At 41.4% G+C, this 18,543-nt stretch overlaps 1 long non-coding RNA gene across 2 annotated transcripts; it reads right to left on the bottom strand.

The window, feature by feature from the left end:
• Positions 1-780: 780 nt before the first annotated feature.
• On the bottom strand, positions 781-17,713 carry LOC106602014 (uncharacterized). Of its 2 annotated transcripts, XR_006769288.1 has the most exons (5): positions 17,604-17,713; positions 15,637-15,783; positions 14,853-14,951; positions 1,043-1,827; positions 781-913 (listed from the first exon to the last, which is right to left on the bottom strand). It is a non-coding gene; the product is annotated as an uncharacterized lncRNA (long non-coding RNA). The 2 variants fall into 2 exon arrangements; XR_006769287.1 differs by lacking the exon at positions 17,604-17,713 and having other exon boundaries at positions 15,637-15,864.
• Positions 17,714-18,543: the final 830 nt, after the last annotated feature.

Raw genomic sequence — 18,543 nt, 5'->3', positions numbered from 1 at the left:
TGCTTGTTTCCTGGTTGTTGTCTCAATCTGTCTCAGCTCATGTTCATTATTGACCTCTCCTGTTCCACCCTCTGTGATGTAGAGCTCTGTGTAGATCTTATTAAGAAGTGTTGGGTTTCCTTGTTTAGCGATCCCCTCAAATACACATTGAAATTTCTTCTTTAGATTAGATTTGAGTTCACGTTGGCAAATCACAGCAAGCTCATCTGAATGAAGAAATAACACAGAGGATATTAATATTATGTCTGATTTAATGTTATAAAGTGCTGAAAAGTTTTTAATTATATTAATGTATTCTCTCTGTATAAATGAGTTGATATTTTCATAATTCATTCTGGAGTGACTGATTATGTTATTATTGGTATTATTGATGGTATTATTAATGATCTCTCTCTCTCTCTGTCTCTCTCTCTCTGTCTCTCTCTCTCTTTTCTCTGTCTCTCCTCTCTTTTCTCTGTCTCTCCTCTCTTTTCTCTGTCTCTCCTCTCTTTTCTCTGTCTCTCCTCTTCTCTGTATAAATTAATCAACACAACACATTCCACTTCTACTTGATGAGGTCACTAGGTGTTGTGTTAAGGCTTCTACAATATCATTGTGTTACATGGCTACTTTAGCTGTACTTGAGCTACAGCTTTAAAATGTTTGTTATAAAACAGCATTCAACATGAGGCAGACAGCTCTTACTTTTCTCCAGTGTGTCAGCAAGCTCCTTCTGGTTCATTTTCCTCAAGAAGTGCAGAGTGATCTTCAGAGCCCCCTCTCTGGAACTGCTCTCCTGCTTCTCATCTTCAGCATCCACCACTTCCTTATCCTGCTTCACACTCTCAAAGCCTTCTGGGAGTTCTGGACTAAGAATCCTCTTGAACCTCTTCAGCTCGTTCTTCACAAATGTCATAATTTTCTCTTCAAGCAACTGAAGTAAATAAAGGAAATAAGTTAAGCAAGAGAAGACATTTTTTCTCATTAACATATTAAAGAATGATTGACAGACCAACTTTACTTGAGGTAAACAAAAACAAATGTACATAACAGGACCACATACAGTGAATATGGAGTCCAGGTCTGTTTGATGACTCTGGGAAGACTGACCACTGAGAATCTCTGACTCTGATCTCTCCTGTTGGTCTCTGTTGACAACACATTACATCTCTTCATCCAGGGAGTGCACACACACACACACACACGCAGACACAAAATATATTAATGGGAGAGAAGAAAGGACTAGAGACAGTGTTGCTTAACTCACTGACCATGACCCATGAGTTCTTCTTACCTTTGTTCAGTAGAAAAGTCTCCCTCTCTAAACACTATAGGTATACCCATAGACTTATCACTCTTCATGGACACACAGCTGGGTACAGGGGAGGCTGGTCTCTCCTGCTTGATTGGGCTTCAACACAACAGAGACAAACATTATGTCTCTCATCTACTATGAGCTCAAATGAGGAAACATAAGAATAGTTCATTCCAAAACACTACATATATATGTATATATTTGAAATGTATGTAAAAGTGATTTTATTGTCACAAGAAATGAAGACTGTTACAAGACTGTTAACAAGGGAAGGAGTGGATGAACATGTATCTGCTACCTGGTACATATTACAATCCATCATATTACATATTACAATCCATCATATTACATATTACAATCCATCATATTACATATTACAATCTAACTATACACAAAGACAGCATACAACATGACTAACAACTAACTACGAACAATATACACGTCACACAACTCACTTTGTAAACACACACATCATAGCACAGTCAGCGTAGTCAGCTCAGCTTTCCCCATTGAGACCGTGTCTGTGCCTCGATCTAGGTTGGGCAAAATTAAAAATGGCGGTGTTCGCTTTAGCAATCTCACTAGTATAAAGACCTCCTCCATTCCTGCCATTATTGAAAGAGATTGTGATACCTCACATCTCAAAATTGGGTTACTTAATGTTAGATCCCTCACTTCCAAGGCAGTTATAGTCAATGAACTAATCACTGATAATAATCTTGATGTGATTGGCCTGACTGAAACATGGCTTAAGCCTGATGAATTTACTGTGTTAAATGAGGCCTCACCCCTGGTTACACTAGTGACCATACCCCCGTGCATCCGGCAAAGGCGGAGGTGTTGCTAACATTTACGATAGCAAATTTCAATTTACAAAAAAAAAACAATGACGTTTTCGTCTTTTGAGCTTCTAGTCATGAAATCTATGCAGCCTACTCACTCACTTTTTATAGCTACTGTTTACAGGCCTCCTGGGCCATATGCAGTGTTCCTCACTGAGTTCCCTGAATTCCTATCGGCTCTTTTAGTCATAGCAGATAATATTCTAATTTTTGGCGACTTTAACATTCACATGGAAAAGTCCACAGACCCACTCCAAAAGGCTTTCGGAGCCATCATCAGCTCAGTGGGTTTTGTCCAACATGTCTCTGGACCTACTCACTGCCACAGTCATACTCTGGACCTAGTTTTGTCCCATGGAATAAATGTTGTGGATCTTAATGTTTTTCCTCATAATCCTGGACTATCGGACCACCATTTTATTACGTTTGCAATTGCAACAAATAATCTGCTCAGACCCCAACCAAGGAGCATTAAAAGTCGTGCTATAAATTCTCAGACAACCCAAAGATTCCTTGATGCCCTTCCAGACTGCCTCTGCCTACCCAAGGACGTCAGAGGACAAAAATCAGTTAACCACCTAACCGAGGAACTCAATTTAACCTTGCGCAATACCCTAGATGCAGTTGCACCCCTAAAACCTAAAAACATCTGTCATAAGAAACTAGCTCCCTGGTATACAGAAAATACACGAGCTCTGAAGCAAGCTTCCAGAAAATTGGAACGGAAATGGCGCCACACCAAACTGGAAGTCTTCCGACTAGCTTGGAAAGACAGTACCGTGCAGTATCGAAGAGCCCTCACTGCTGCTCGATCATCCTATTTTTCCAACTTAATTGAGGAAAATAAGAACAATCCGAAATTTCTTTTTGATACTGTCGCAAAGCTAACTAAAAAGCAGCCTTCGCAAATGGAGGATGGCTTTCACTTCAGCAGTAATAAATTTATGAACTTCTTTGAGGAAAAGATCATGATCATTAGAAAGCAAATTACAGACTCCTCTTTAAATCTGGGTATTCCTCCAAAGCTCCATTGTCCTGAGTCTACACAACTCTGCCAGGACCTAGGATCAAGGGAGATACTAAAGTGTTTTAGTACTATATCTCTTGACACAATGATGAAAATAATCATGGCCTCCAAACCCTCAAGCTGCATACTGGATCCTATTCCAACTAAACTACTGAAAGAGCTGCTTCCTGTGCTTGGCCCTCCTATGTTGAACATAATAAACGGCTCTCTATCCACCGGATGTGTACCAAGCTCACTAAAAGTGGCAGTAATAAAGCCTCTCTTGAAAAAGCCGAATCTTGACCCACAAATTATAAAAAACTATCGGCCTATATCGAATCTTCCATTCCTCTCAAAAATGTTAGAAAAAGCTGTTGCACAGCAACTCACTGCCTTCCTGAAGACAAACAATGTATACGAAACGCTTCAGTCTGGTTTTAGACCCCATCATAGCACTGAGACTGCACTTGTGAAGGTGGTAAATGACCTTTTAATGACGTCAGACCGAGGCTCTGCATCTGTCCTCGTGCTCCTAGATCTTAGTGCCGCTTTTGATACCATCAATCACCACATTCTTTTGGAGAGATTGGAAACCCAAATTGGTCTACATGGACAAGTTCTGGCCTGGTTTAGATCTTATCTGTCGGAAAGATATCAGTTTGTCTCTGTGAATGGTTTGTCCTCTGACAAATCAATTGTACATTTCGGTGTTCCTCAAGGTTCCGTTTTAGGACCACTATTGTTTTCACTATATATTTTACCTCTTGGGGATGTCATTCGAAAACATAATTTTAAATTTCACTGCTATGCGGACGACACACAGCTGTACATTTCAATGAAACATGGTGAAGCCCCAAAATTGCCCTCGCTAGAAGCCTGTGTTTCAGACATAAAGAAGTGGATGGCTGCAAACGTTCTACTTTTAAACTCGGACAAAACAGAGATGCTTGTTCTAGGTCCCAAGAAACAAAGAGATCTTCTGTTGAATCTGACAATTAATCTGGATGGTTGTACAGTCGTCCCAAATAAAACTGTGAAGGACCTCGGCGTTACTCTGGATCCTGATCTCTCTTTTGAAGAACATATCAAGACTGTTTCAAGGACAGCTTTTTTCCATCTACGTAACATTGCAAAAAAAACCTTTCTGTCCAAAAATGACGCAGAAAAATTAATCCATGCTTTTGTTACTTCTAGGCTGGACTACTGCAATGCTCTACTTTCCAGCTACCCGGATAAAGCACTAAATAAACTTCAGTTAGTGCTAAATACGGCTGCTAGAATCCTGACTAGAACCAAAAAATTTGATCATATTACTCCAGTGCTAGCCTCCCTACACTGGCTTCCTGTTAAGGCAAGGGCTGATTTCAAGGTTTTACTGCTAACCTACAAAGCATTACATGGGCTTGCTCCTACCTATCTTTCCGATTTGGTCCTGCCGTACATACCTACACGTACGCTACGGTCACAAGACGCAGGCCTCCTAATTGTCCCTAGAATTTCTAAGCAAACGGCTGGAGGTAGGGCTTTCTCCTATAGAGCTCCATTTTTATGGAATGGTCTGCCTACCAATGTGAGAGACGCAGACTCAGTCTCAACCTTTAAGTCTTTACTGAAGACTTATCTTTTCAGTAGGTCCTATGATTAAGTATAGTCTGGCCCAGGAGTGTGAAGGTGAACGGAAAGGCTGGAGCAACGAACCGCCCTTGCTGTCTCTGCCTTGCCGGTTCCCCTCTTTCCACTGGGATTCTCTGCCTCTAACCCTTTTACAGGGGCTGAGTCACTGGCTTACTGGTGTTCTTCCATGCCGTCCATGGGAGGGGTGCGTCACTTGAGTGGGTTGAGTCACTGACGTGGTCTTCCTGTCTGGGTTGGCGCCCCCCCTTGGGTTGTGCCATGGCGGAGATCGTTGTGGGCTATACTCGGCCTTGTCTTAGGACGGTAAGTTGGTGGTTGGAGACATACCTCTAGTGGTGTGGGGGCTGTGCTTTGGCAAAGTGGGTGGGGTTATATCCTGCCTGTTTGGCCCTGTCCGGGGGTATCATCGGATGGGGCCACAGTGTCTTCCGATCCCTCCTGTCTCAGCCTCCAGTATTTATGCTGCAGTAGTTTATGTGTCGGGGGGCTAGGGTCAGTCTGTTACATCTGGAGTATTTCTCTTGTCTTATCCAGTGTCCTGTGTGAATTTAAATATGCTCTCTCTAATTCTCTCTTTCTCTCTTTCTTTCTTTCTCTCGGAGGACCTGATCCCTAGGACCATGCCTCAGGACTACCTGGTATGATGACTGCTTGCTGTCCCCAGTCCACCTGGCCGTGCTGCTGCTCCAGTTTCAACTGTTCTGCCTGCGGCTATGGAACCCTGACCTGTTCACCGGACGTGCTTGTTGCACCCTCGACAACTACTATGATTATTATTATTTGACCATGCTGGTCATTTATGAACATTTTAACATTTTAACATCTTGACCATGTTCTGTTATAATATCCACCCTGCACAGCCAGAAGAGGACTGGCCACCCCTCATAGCCTGTTTCCTCTCTAGGTTTCTTCCTAGGTTTTTGGCCATTCTAGGGAGTTTTTCCTAGGGAGTTTTTCCTAGCCACCGTGCTTCTTTCACATGCTTTGCTTGCTGTTTGGGGTTTTAGGCTGGGTTTCTGTACAGCACTTTGAGATATCAGCTGATGTACGAAGGGCTATATAAAAATAAATTTGATTTGATTTGATCACTAGTCCAGAAACATGTTGTTGAGTACAGTTGTTGATGGGCAGAGATGTTGCTCTTTTGTCACTGCTTGAGGGAGACTGACATTATTGCAGAGACAGAGATGTTGCTCCTAGCAACCTCCCTAGCAACCTTTCAGGGCACAGTTTGAGAGGCTGGTTTATGGTTCCCCCTAGACTCTCAGGCTCTTGGGGGATTGGGAGTGGAGTGTGCAGCTTGGGGTTGTGAGATGCTGATAACAGTTACTGCAGGAAATTCAGAGATGTTTCCCAAGACAATCAATATTAATGTTTTACATGAAAACGCTCTTAATCTAACGCCTGCCTCACACCACTCGTAGAACAGCTAAGTGAGTCTGTAAATGTTTTTTAGCCCTCCCTCGTCACTTTATACACAGAAGATCTCTGATAAACATAGAATCACATGGTTTATCCGTTTCTCTGTGACCACCAATAACTTCAGATCAAATTTGACACCAAATACAAAGTTGCCAATGTCTTTGCAATTGATACAAACAAGCGATGTATAAAATGACGCTTCAAATGAAAACCAAGATGACAGCATTAAAATATAAAACAGTAGGCTATAGACGTATTTCGTTCATATTGAAAAACATTTCATGTTCAATCAATTAAGTTTTATTTGCTACTTTTAAACTTCTGTCTGTAATTTGTCTGAATTTATTTCATGATGTTTAGACTGGAAAGAGGTGGAGGGCGCTCAACCAATGTGAGTCGAGGTCCAATCCTAAAATTCTATCATCATTGAAAAGGAAAATGCACAACCATCGCTCACCATTACTTTCATAAGAATAACCATACAAAGACAATAGACAAGTTCATGTAGGGCAGGGGTGTCAAACTCATTCCACGCAGGGCCTAGTGTCTGCTGGTTCCTGGTTTTTCCTTTCAATTATGACCTAGACAACCAGGTGAGGGAGTTCCTTAGTAATTAGTGACCTTAATTAATCAAACAAGTACAAAGGAGGAGCGAAAACCTGCAGACACTCTGCCCTCTGTGGAATGAGTTTGACACGTGAAATAGGGCAGGGGAAGACACTTAGGGAGAAAACTCTCTTTAGCTGGTGGTGCTAATGAGAGAGGGTGTGGTAGACTATACAGGCTGGACTTCAGGGTGAGGGGTACTGTGCTCAATGTCTCCCCCTAGTGGTCAAATACAATAATGGAACCAGTAAAAGCCACCTGACACCTGACTCCAGTGGATGTTCATAATACCCCTAAAAACACAATGGTTCCAATGTTTTTTCCGCCATCATTTTTCACATCGTGAATTCTATTAAAGTTTCGGCCTTTTGGCCGTTTTCGGCAACAGCTCAGAGATTGCACCTTTTTACATTTTTACATACAAATCTCATATTACTGTACATATATATATATTTTTGTACATTTTATAATATTGATGTCACAAACGAATCATTTGTACAGTTCTTTATTAAAACGTGTGTTGTTTGTTACATTTGACTGTGTAAAACCAGTACCACAATCAGTACTACTTATTTCTCTGAGAGTGAGGCAGATATATAGTATCATTTTGCACACAAAAAAAATGTGATTATTTGTCTCTCTGAAATGAAACCATCAAGTGATAGATTTTAATTCCCCATAATGACAAAGTGAAAACAGGATTTTTGTCTTTTTTGCTAATTTATTTTAAAAAAATGAAATACTTTATTTACATAAGTATTCAGACCCTTTGCTATGAGACTCTAAATTGTGTTTAGGTGCATCCCGTTTAAATTGATCATCCTTAAGATGTTTCTACAACTTGATTGGAGTCCACCTGTGGTAAATTCAATTGATTGGACATGATTTGGAAAGGCACACACCTGTCTATATCAGGTCCCACAGTTGACAGTGCATGAGCAAAAACCAAGAAATGATGTTGAAGGAATTGTCCACAGAGCTTCAAGACAAGATTGTGTTGAGGGTAGAAAACTATTTCTGCTGCATTGAAGGTCCCAAAGAACACAGTGGCCTCCATTATTCTTAAATGGAAGAAGTTTGGAACCACCAAGACTCTTGCTAGAAGCATGGTGGTGGCAGCATCATGCTGTGGGGATGTTTTTCAGAGGCAGGGACCTGAGAGACTAGTTAGGATCGAGGGAAAGATGAACGAAGTAAAGTACAGAGAGATCCTTGATGAAATCCTGCTCCAGAGAGCTCAGGACCTCAGACTGTGTTGAAGGTTCACCTTCCAACAGGACACTGACCCTAAGCACACAGCCAAGACAATGCAAGAGTGGCTTCGGGACAAGTCTCTGATTGTCCTTGAGTGGCCCCGCCAGAGCCGGTGCTTGAACCCAATCAAACATCACTGGAGAGACCTGAAAATAGCTGTGCAGAGACACTCTCCATCCAACCTGACAGAGCTTGAGAGGATCTGCAGAGAAGAATGGGAGAAACTCCCCAAATACAGGTGTGCCAAGCTTGTAACGTCATACCCAAAAAGACTCAAGGCTGTAATCGCTGCCAAAGGTGCTTCAACAAAGTACTGAGTAAAGGGTCTGAATACTTACATAAATGTAATAGTTCAGTTTTTTTTTTTTTAAATACATTTTCAATAAGTTATAAAAATCTGCTTTTGTAAAACCTATTTTTGCTTTGTCATTATGGGGTATTGTGTGTAGACTGATGAGGGGAAAAAACAATTTAATCCCTTTTAGAATAAGGCTGTAACGTACCAAAATGAGGAAAAAGTCAAGGGGTCTGAATACTTTCCAAATGCACTGTAACTGTTCTGTGTGGTCTGAGGCAGGAGTTAGATTACGAGTGTTTTCAAATGCGATTTTAATAACGATGAACTTAGCCTAACTGGGCCCAGATCAGTTCACATAACATTATAGGCCTACCAGTAGCAGGACAGAGAATGTACTGTGTATAACCTACATATCATAGATGACCAGTCTAAACCTGTTCAGATCAGTTCACATAATGTTATAGTCCTACCAGTAGCAGGACAGAGAATGTAACCAAGGCCAGATATTTTCACAACATTTCCTACAGTGACCATCAGGTCAGTCAGCATGATAAGTGATTACAGCTCAAACCTACTCTATCTAATGTCTGACGACGACCTAACTTTATGAAACCCCTCTTTATTCAGCCAGCTTTGTTCTGACTTTAACTACGTTAGTACTGATAGAGAGATAAGACCTGGGTTCTATCAGGTGGTCTATATATATATATGTGGCAGTAGTAGTGGTTAGTACTGATAGAGAGATAAGACCTGGGTTCTATCAGGTGGTCTATATATATATATGTGGCAGTAGTAGTGGTTAGTACTGATAGAGAGATAAGACCTGGGTTCTATCAGGTGGTCTATATATATATGTGGCAGTAGTAGTGGTTAGTACTGATAGAGAGATAAGACCTGGGTTCTATCAGGTGGTCTATATATATATGTGGCAGTAGTAGTGGTTAGTACTGATAGAGAGATAAGACCTGGGTTCTATCAGGTGGTCTATATATATATATGTGGCAGTAGTAGTGGTTAGTACTGATAGAGAGATAAGACCTGGGTTCTATCAGGTGGTCTATATATATATATGTGGCAGTAGTAGTGGTTAGTACTGATAGAGAGATAAGACCTGGGTTCTATCAGGTGGTCTATATATATATGTGGCAGTAGTAGTGGTTAGTACTGATAGAGAGATAAGACCTGGGTTCTATCAGGGGGTCTATATATATAGTGGCAGTAGTAGTGGTTAGTACTGATAGAGAGATAAGACCTGGGTTCTATCAGGTGGTCTATATATATATATGTGGCAGTAGTAGTGGTTAGTACTGATAGAGAGATAAGACCTGGGTTCTATCAGGTGGTCTATATATATATGTGGCAGTAGTAGTGGTTAGTACTGATAGAGAGATAAGACCTGGGTTCTATCAGGGGGTCTATATATATAGTGGCAGTAGTAGTGGTTAGTACTGATAGAGAGATAAGACCTGGGTTCTGTCAGGTGGGGCCTATATACATTGAACAAAAATATAAACACAACAATTTCAACAATTTCATATAAGGAAGTCAGGCAATTGCAATAAATTCATTAGGCTATGGATTTCACATGACTGGGAATACAGATATGTATCTGCTGGTCACAGACACATTAAAAAAAGGTAGGGGTGTGGATCAGAAAACCAGTCAGTATCTGGTGTGACCACCATATGCCTCATGCAGAGCGACACATCTCATTTGCATAGAGTTGATAAGGCTGTTGATTGTGGTGTGTGGAATGTCGTCCCACTCCTCTTCAATGGCTGTGCGAAGTTGCTGGACATTGGTGGAAACTGGAACACGCTGTCGTAAACGTTGATCCAGAGCATCCCAAACGTGCTCAATAGGGGACATGTCTGGTGAGTATGCAGGCCATAGAAGAACTGGGACATTTTCAGCTTCCAGGACTTTTGTACAGATCCTTGCGACATGGGGCCGTGCATTATCATGCTGAAACATGAGGGGTGGCGGCGGATGAATGACACAAAAATGGGCCTCAGGATCTCATCACGGTATTTCTATACATTTAAATTGCCATCGATAAAATGCAATGTGTTCGTTGTCCGTAGCTTATACCATAACCCCACCGCTACTATGGGGCGCTCTGTTCATAATGTCAGCAAACCGCTCGCACACACAATGCCTTACAAGTGGTCTGTGGTTGTGAGGTCAGTTGGACATACTGCCAAAATCTCTAAAATTACGTTGTATGTGGCTTATGGTAGAGAAATTAACATTCAATTATTTTGCAACAGCTCTGGTGGACATTCCTGCAGTCATCATGCCAATGGCACGCTCCCTCAAAACTTGAGACATTTGTGGCATTGTTTGGTATTTGGTAATCGACCAAGTCCATATTATGGTAAGAACAGCTCAAATAAGCAAAGAGAAACGACAGTCCATAATCACCTTAAGACATGAAGGTCAGTCAATTCGGAACATTTCAAGAACTTCGAAAGTTTCTTCAAGTGCAGTTGCAAAAACCATTTAGTGTTTTGATGAAACTGGCTCTCATGAGGACCGCCACAGGAATGGAAGACCCAGAGTGACCTCTGCTGCAGAGGATATGTTCATTAGAGTTACCAGACTCAGGAATTGCAGCAAGAAATGCTTCACAGAGTTCAAATAACAGACACATCTCAACATCAACTGTTCAGACGAGACTGTGTAAATCATGCCACCATGGTCGCATTTCTGCAAAGAAACCACTACTAAAGGACATCAATAATAAGAATAGACTTGCTTGGGCCAAGAAACACAAGCAATGGACATTAGACCTGTGGAAATGTGTCCTTTCGTCTGGAGTCCAAATTTGAGATTTTTGGTTCAAACCGCCGTGTCTTTATGAGATGCGGTGTGGGTGAATGGATGATCTCCGCATGTGTATTTCCCGCCGTAAAACATGGAGGAGGCTGTGTTATGGTCTGGGGGTGCTTTGCTGGTGACACTGTCTGTGATCCATTTAGAATTCAAGGCACACTTAACCAGCATGGCTACCACAGCATTCTGGAGCGGCTATCATTTGTTTTTCAACAGGACAATGACCCAAAACACACCTCCAGGCTGTGTAAGGGCTATTTTACCAAGAAGTAGAGTGATGGAGTGCTGCATCAGATGACCTGGCCTCCATAATCCACCGACCTCAACCAAATTGAGATGGTTTGGGATGAGTCAGACAGCAGAGTGAAGGAAAAGCAGCCAACAAGTGCTCAGCATATGTGGGAACTCCGTCAAGACTGTTGGAAAAGCATTCCAGGTGAAGCTGGTTGAGAGAATGCCTACAGTGTGCAAAGCTGTCATCAAGGCAAAGAGTGGCTATTTGAAGAATCTAAAATATAAAATATATTGTGATTTGTTTAACACTTTTTTGCTTACTACATGATTCCATATGTGTTATTCCATAGTTTTGATGTCTTCACTATTATTCTGCAATGTAGAAAATAGTAAAAATAAAGAAAAACTCTTGAATGAGTAGGTGTGTCCAAACTTTTGACCGGTAGTGTACATAAAGTATGTGGACACCCCTTCAAATTAGTGGATTTGGCTATTTCAGCCTCACCCGTTGCTGACAGGTGTAGCACACCACCATGCAATCTCCATAGACCAACATTTTCTGTAGAATAGCCTTACTGAAGAGCTCAATGACTTTCAACTTGGCACCTTCATAGGATGCCACCTTTCTACCAAGTCAGTTCGTCAAATTTCTGCCCTGCTAGAGCTTCCCTGTAAGTGCTGTTATTGTGAAGTGGAAACATCTAGCAGCAACAACGGCTTAACCGCCGAGTGCTGAAACGCATAGAAATTGTCTCTCCTCGGTTGCTAAACTCACTACAGAGTTCAAAACTGCCTCTGGATGCAACATCAGCACAATAAATGTTAGTTGGGAGCTTCATGACATGGGTTTCCATGGCCGAGCAGCCACACACAAGCCTAAGATCACTATGCGCAATGCCAAGTGTCGGCTGGAGTGGTGTAAAGCTCACCGACATTGGACTCTGGAGCAGTGGAATTGTGTTCTCTGGAGTTATGAATTACACTTCACCATCTGGCTGTCTGTCAGATGAATCTGGGTTTTGTCGGATGCCAGGAGAATGCTACCTGCCGCAATGCCAACTGTAAAGTTTGGTGGAGGAGGAAAAATGGTCTGCGGCTGTTTTTCATAGTTCAGGCAACGCCCCTTAGTTCCAGTAAAGGGAAATATTAACGCTACAGCATACAATGACATTTTAGACAATTCTGTACTTCCAACTTTGTGGCAGCAGTTTGGTGAAGACTTTTCCTGTTTCAACTTAACAATGCCCCCGTGCACAAAGCGAGGTCCATACATAAATGGTTTGTCGAGATCGGTGTGGAAGAACTTGAATGATCTGCACAGAGCCCTGACCTCAACCCCATCGAACATTGTTTGGATCAATTGGAACGCTGACTGAGAGCCAGACCTAATCGCCCAACATCAGTGCCCAACCTCAATAATGCTCTTGTGGCTGAATGGAAGTAAGTCCCCTCAGCAATGTTTCAATATCTAGTGGAAAGCCTTCCCAGAAGAGTGGAGGCTATTAAAGCAACAAAAGGGGGAAGAACTCCCTATTAATGCCCATGATTTTAGAATGAGATGTTCGACGAGCAGGTGTCCACATACTTTTGGTCATGCAGTGTATCTGCATAACATTTTGTCTTAATTTTGGCATATTAACTCATGCTTATTTCTGAAGATTAACTCAGGTTTTGGCCCAGCGGCTAAGGAGTTGGAGCTGTGGCAGGAGTTGGACCTGTGGCTGAAAGGTGGCCAGTTTGAATCCCGGTCCAGCACTGGAAAAAATGGGCGGAATTGATCTGACCACTGGAGTGCTGCTGGGTCCACATCCTCAATACAATGGCCCTTTTATTGGTCCATTGAGCAAGGCCCTTAACCCCACAACATGCTCTCCATCCAGGGGAGCTGCACTGCAGCTTGAACCTGTGGTCGGGTTTAGAACGGAGCAGAAGACACATTGTTGTTGTTTGCTGTAACTAACGGACAAAGTTGTATTGTAATGTATTGTATTGTATTGTATTGTACTGTGTTGTATTGTGTTTTACTGTATTGTATTGTATTGTATTGTTTTGTACTGTATTGTACTGTACTGTACTGTACTGTACTGTACTGTACTGTATTGTATTGTATTGTAAAGAAGTCAGTCAGAGTTGACTTGGATTAACATTCATAAGAGATGCCTCCCTGGCCACCAGTGCATATTTCCAAACTATGTTTGCATATAAAGACAATACATTCTAAAATAACTATGTTGGTATGCTTTTATCCATTATATAATAGTTTATTAAATTATATTATTTGGTAAAAATGTTACTCTTTAATAGTAATAGCCATAATTCATAAATGGCACCATGCAGGGTTCTATATGGAACCATTTTGGTTCAGTGAAGAAGAACCTCTAGAGTGCTGATCAAAGAACCCTATAAAAGGATTCTATATAGAACTTTTAGTGGTTCCATACATTAAGCAAGGTAGAAACCTTTTTGGTTTAAACAGGAGTGAAGAGTGTGCTGATATAACGGTAATATTGTCAGAATTCCACTTGTAACAATCATCAGAATTAGTAAAAACAATAAGGTAATGTATGCCAACATACTAGGCAACAATTAACAGGAGGCAAAGTGACCATGTCATGTTGAAATTCTATCAAACGTCTTACATTGCAACGAGTACAGTCAGGATTGAGAAGCCCTGTCACAACGTCGACTGAAGGTGGCGCCTCTCCCCGTTCGGGCGGCGCTCGGCGGTCGTCGTCGCCGGCCTACTAGCTGCCACCGATCCTCTGTTCATTTTCTTTTTGTTAGGTCTAGTTTAGGTTTGCACCTGTGTTGTGTTAGTTCATTAGTTTGGGGGGGGGGTATTTAGTCTTTCTGTTTAGGTTTGTTTTTTGTGCGTGATTGTTTTCGTCAGGTTGGTTAGGCTGGGGTTAGGTGTTTTTCCTCTGCCTGTGTATTAGTAAGGCTGCGAGTTTTGGGCTGCGCCCCTACTTTGTTTTCGGGCTCATACTATTGATTTTGTATTGCTGCCCTGCCTTGCCTGTTTTTTGGCTGTTTGAGGATTACGCCCATTAAACGTGTGTTCATGGACATTTGTCTCCTGCGCCTGACTTCACCCCTCCTGCTTCCTTGAGTACCCCTTGACAAGCCCTGATTTAGCAGACGCTCTTGTCCAGAGCGATTTACAGTAAGTGCATTCATCTTAAGATAGCTAGTTGAGACAACCACATATCACAGTACATAGCAAATGGAAGTATGGCTGCTGAGGGTGCTGAAGGATCTGAATTGAACAATATTTTATTTTCACAAAAGTACTGCACTGGACCTTTACCAGTCCTGTATTAGTGGACCCATATAGCCGTCTGTAGCAGGCCCCAAAAACATTTCTGATGGATATAGAGTTTTGGAAATAAAGTCCTTATAAATTCTTAAACAACATTGTCATCTTACCTCTTAGCTTTGGTGTCATGTTCACCAGAGAGACTCATTTTAGAGGCAGGGGCCCCCTCCTCTCTCTTCCCAGAGAGAATCATTTTCGAGCACTGACTTCTAAACAAAAATCCAACATGTTGGTTGTGGTTAACACAGTGACAACTAATTATGGAATGTCAATTGTTCTCTTATTCATTATCTCTTAGAAATAAAACATTTCCTAACAGACACATCCAAACAGTCAGGTGATTTAATGCATCACATGAACATGTAGTCGTGACTGATATTTTTCACCTCTTCTCCATGTAGTGGAGCTGTTGATAATAATATCTCACTTTCTCTTTTAATCATTTCACTCATTCCAGTGTGTTGCTTTGTTCAACAGCTATGCTATTATTATGCTATTACTAAATGTAATTCATAATAACAATGTTAAGAAAAGTATGTTCAGTGGTTTCATACCAAATTACACAGGAAGCAGGAGCTCATTGTAATTTTAAAAACAACAAATGTTTTGATATTTTGAAAGAGCATTCAGAACTATGATACATGAACATTTTTACAAGTTGTAAAATAACCACGATACACGAATCCTATAATACTATATATGAACAATATGTTTTTGAATTTGACTTGCCTACGCCCAGTTAGCGCCATTTTGTATGATTGAACTGTCACGTAGCTGTCCCAGGTGAAATGTACTGTTACATCTGACTGTTTTACTGTCATTCACTATACTAAAATAACACTATACATTTAATGTCCCAACACACTTTATAATAATCCCTGGGAAGATTCTTACCTTGTAGTCTGAATTCACAACCAGAACATGTCAAGTCATTGAGATATTTTCCGTTGTGCTGAGAGAGCAGCTTCCTGATGACAAGTGGCTCTGTATCTATGTTCTAGGTACAGTTGATCTTTAGATGCAATAGTATCTGGTCAAAGTCTAGTGATAAAACACCATAGTATATCATAAACATAACAGTAGGTTAACCTTTGGCCAGTAAAGGCCATGGCATACTATAACGTGTAGAATCATTATGATGGATCCAGTTTCAACATATCTCTAACTTTGAACTATACAATGTGGTCTATGCACGGCTCTAGGGGGGGGGGGCTATAGTACCGTCACAAATCTGCATAGCCCCAGTTTATCCCCCTCAAGCATTTTAGTATTTTCTTATTTTAAAATAATGAAATACGTAGAAGTTAATAACCAGCCTTTCTGTTCCCAATCCGATCCCTGGCTGTGTGCTCGTGCCGTGGGGTGGGAGTCTGGTGTGTGTGCTCGCACACCTTAGGCTACGTTATGTGAGCTAACTTCTAGCTAGCTAGTCGCCCATCTCGCCCTATTGCAATGGACCGTTTTCTGATCAAGAGAAGAGTGCGGGTAGAAATTGAAAATCCAGACCCAGAACCTGTCTCCGAGGGGGCCAAAGAAGAAGAGGGTGATAAGAAAGACGAGTCTGAGAGAGAAACTCGTGAGCCACGATTTAACGGAGCACCCGAGCAGTTTGTCGCTGCTAGCTGCAAGTATTTTTGCAATAGTTATATCATCACTAAGATTGTTATTTTGTTATTTTGTTTTGTTTTGTTTAACAAGTGTGTGCACAGTTAACAGGCACAGGCTAAATGCATTGCACATCTCATTATTAATGTAATTTCTGATGTTGTGATAGCCATTTAATCCGAAACATGATTACAAATGCACAGTTGTGTGATTATGCATATGGAATAAATGCACTTGTTGTTGTTGTCTCATTTTGGATGTATTGTGTTGTTATTGCTGAAAGACTTCAGTGCATATGGGTGCTGTCCGGTGCTGAAGTCTTTCACCTTTGCACGTGAAAGACATTTTTGTCAATGCCTTGTGGTCACTTGCATTAGGCTTATAAACTCAGCATAAAAAGAAACGTTACTTTTTCAGGACCCTGTCTTTCAAAGATAATTCATAAAAATCCAAATAACTTCACAGATCTTCATTGTAAAGCGTATAAACATTTTTTCCCATTACCCAGAGCGGCAATAGTTGCAATTGCTTCATCATGTTTCCTATTTAGCTCTGCTATCTGTGACTTTAAGTCAACTACAGGGTTACCCTCACCACCAGCAGCGGCGTCACCATCACCTGCTGGTTCTGACATTGTGAAATGTTTGTACACAAACTCAGTTCAAGGATATACTGTAGAGTAGAAACAGTCTCTGGAAGTTGCTGGATTGATGGAGATGATGGCAGATGGTCCTCTGCAATGGTCTGCAATGATCTTCAATGATTCACAGCGTTCTCTGGATCCCGGCAGTCTGGTTACAGAAGTACCACGGCAACTCCAGGCAGGCCTCACTGTCCGTTCTCAGATCCCCTGGCACCATCCCTGATCAGATCTCTCTGGCCCAAACCACTCTTCACCACTACCGTAATTATGCAGTAGATAACATGTTTCTAAACACCATTAAATTAATCCTGAATTTGCCATGATTAAGAAATGATTCATGATTCATTCATTAATAATAATTAGTGAGATAGTTACAGAGGATACAACAAAACATACTAACCTCTCACCATTAACCTCAAATAAAAGGTTACATTTTGTACTGTCGCCTAAAATGAAACAATCTATCTCAAATACAAAATGCTGGAGCATAGCCGCAAATGTAAAACTAAGCTTTAGTGTACAAACACATATGATGTGGACTATGTGTGCCTGGTAAACACATGTGGATCTGGTGAACAGTTATCACTTGTTGACCAACTAGAGCAATACTGACCTCAGTCTCCAGTTTACAGTGGGGATTCCCCAGTCCAGCAGAGAGAAGCTTCACTCCTGAATACTTCAGGTAATTGTTACTCAAATCAAGCTCTCTCAGGTGTGAGGGGTTTGACTTCAGAGCTGAGACCAGAGAAACACAGCCTTCCTCTGTGACTCCACAGCCTGACAGCCTGACAAAGAGATAATTATAAATGAACAGTGTGTTTGTGAAATTAACACCAGTAGTGTAGAAGGAAAATGTCAGATGCATTTGGTTTATTCTCTCAAACAACATATAGATTCATCTTCCATCTCATAGACTTGCATGGTCATATTGTTATACTAATGTGAACATCAATATGTTTTTAATAAAACATTTTTCTCTAAACTGATCATTTTTTCCTGATGATAAGTACTAAAATGTATTTGTATATACTCACAGAGCAGCTCTGGAGGGTTTGACCACAGGCAGCAGCCTCAGAAGACCTTCCTCTGATCTGGAGTATTTCTTCAGGTCAAACACATCCATCTCCTTTTCTGAAGTCAGCAGCACAAAGACCAGAGCTGACCACTCACTATGCAGGTGACAGTTTGGCTCTAGAGAGACTTCCTGAGCTCAGGTAGCCTTGGATTTCCTCCACTAGAGAATGGTCATTCAGCTCATTCAGACAGTGGAACAGATTGATGCACCTCTCTGGAGAGGGATTCTCCCTGATCTTCTCCTTTATGTACTTGACTGTTTCTTCATGGCTCTGTGAGCTTCTTCTTGTCTTTGTCAGTAGACCTCGTAAGTGCTTCTGATTGGACTCTAGTGAGAGGCCCAGAAGGAAGCGGAGGAAAAGGTCCAGGTTTCCTGTCTCACTTTGTAAGGTTTATCCACAGCACTCTTGTAGACGGTAACTTTATGCTTGTGTCTGATCCTCACAGGAAATTTCCTTGATGTTGATTGAGGTTTACAC

This window comes from Salmo salar, chromosome ssa03 (genome assembly GCF_905237065.1).
Source record: "Salmo salar chromosome ssa03, Ssal_v3.1, whole genome shotgun sequence".
Lineage (NCBI taxonomy): Eukaryota > Metazoa > Chordata > Actinopteri > Salmoniformes > Salmonidae > Salmo > Salmo salar.
This window is presented reverse-complemented; position numbering and strand designations above follow the sequence as displayed.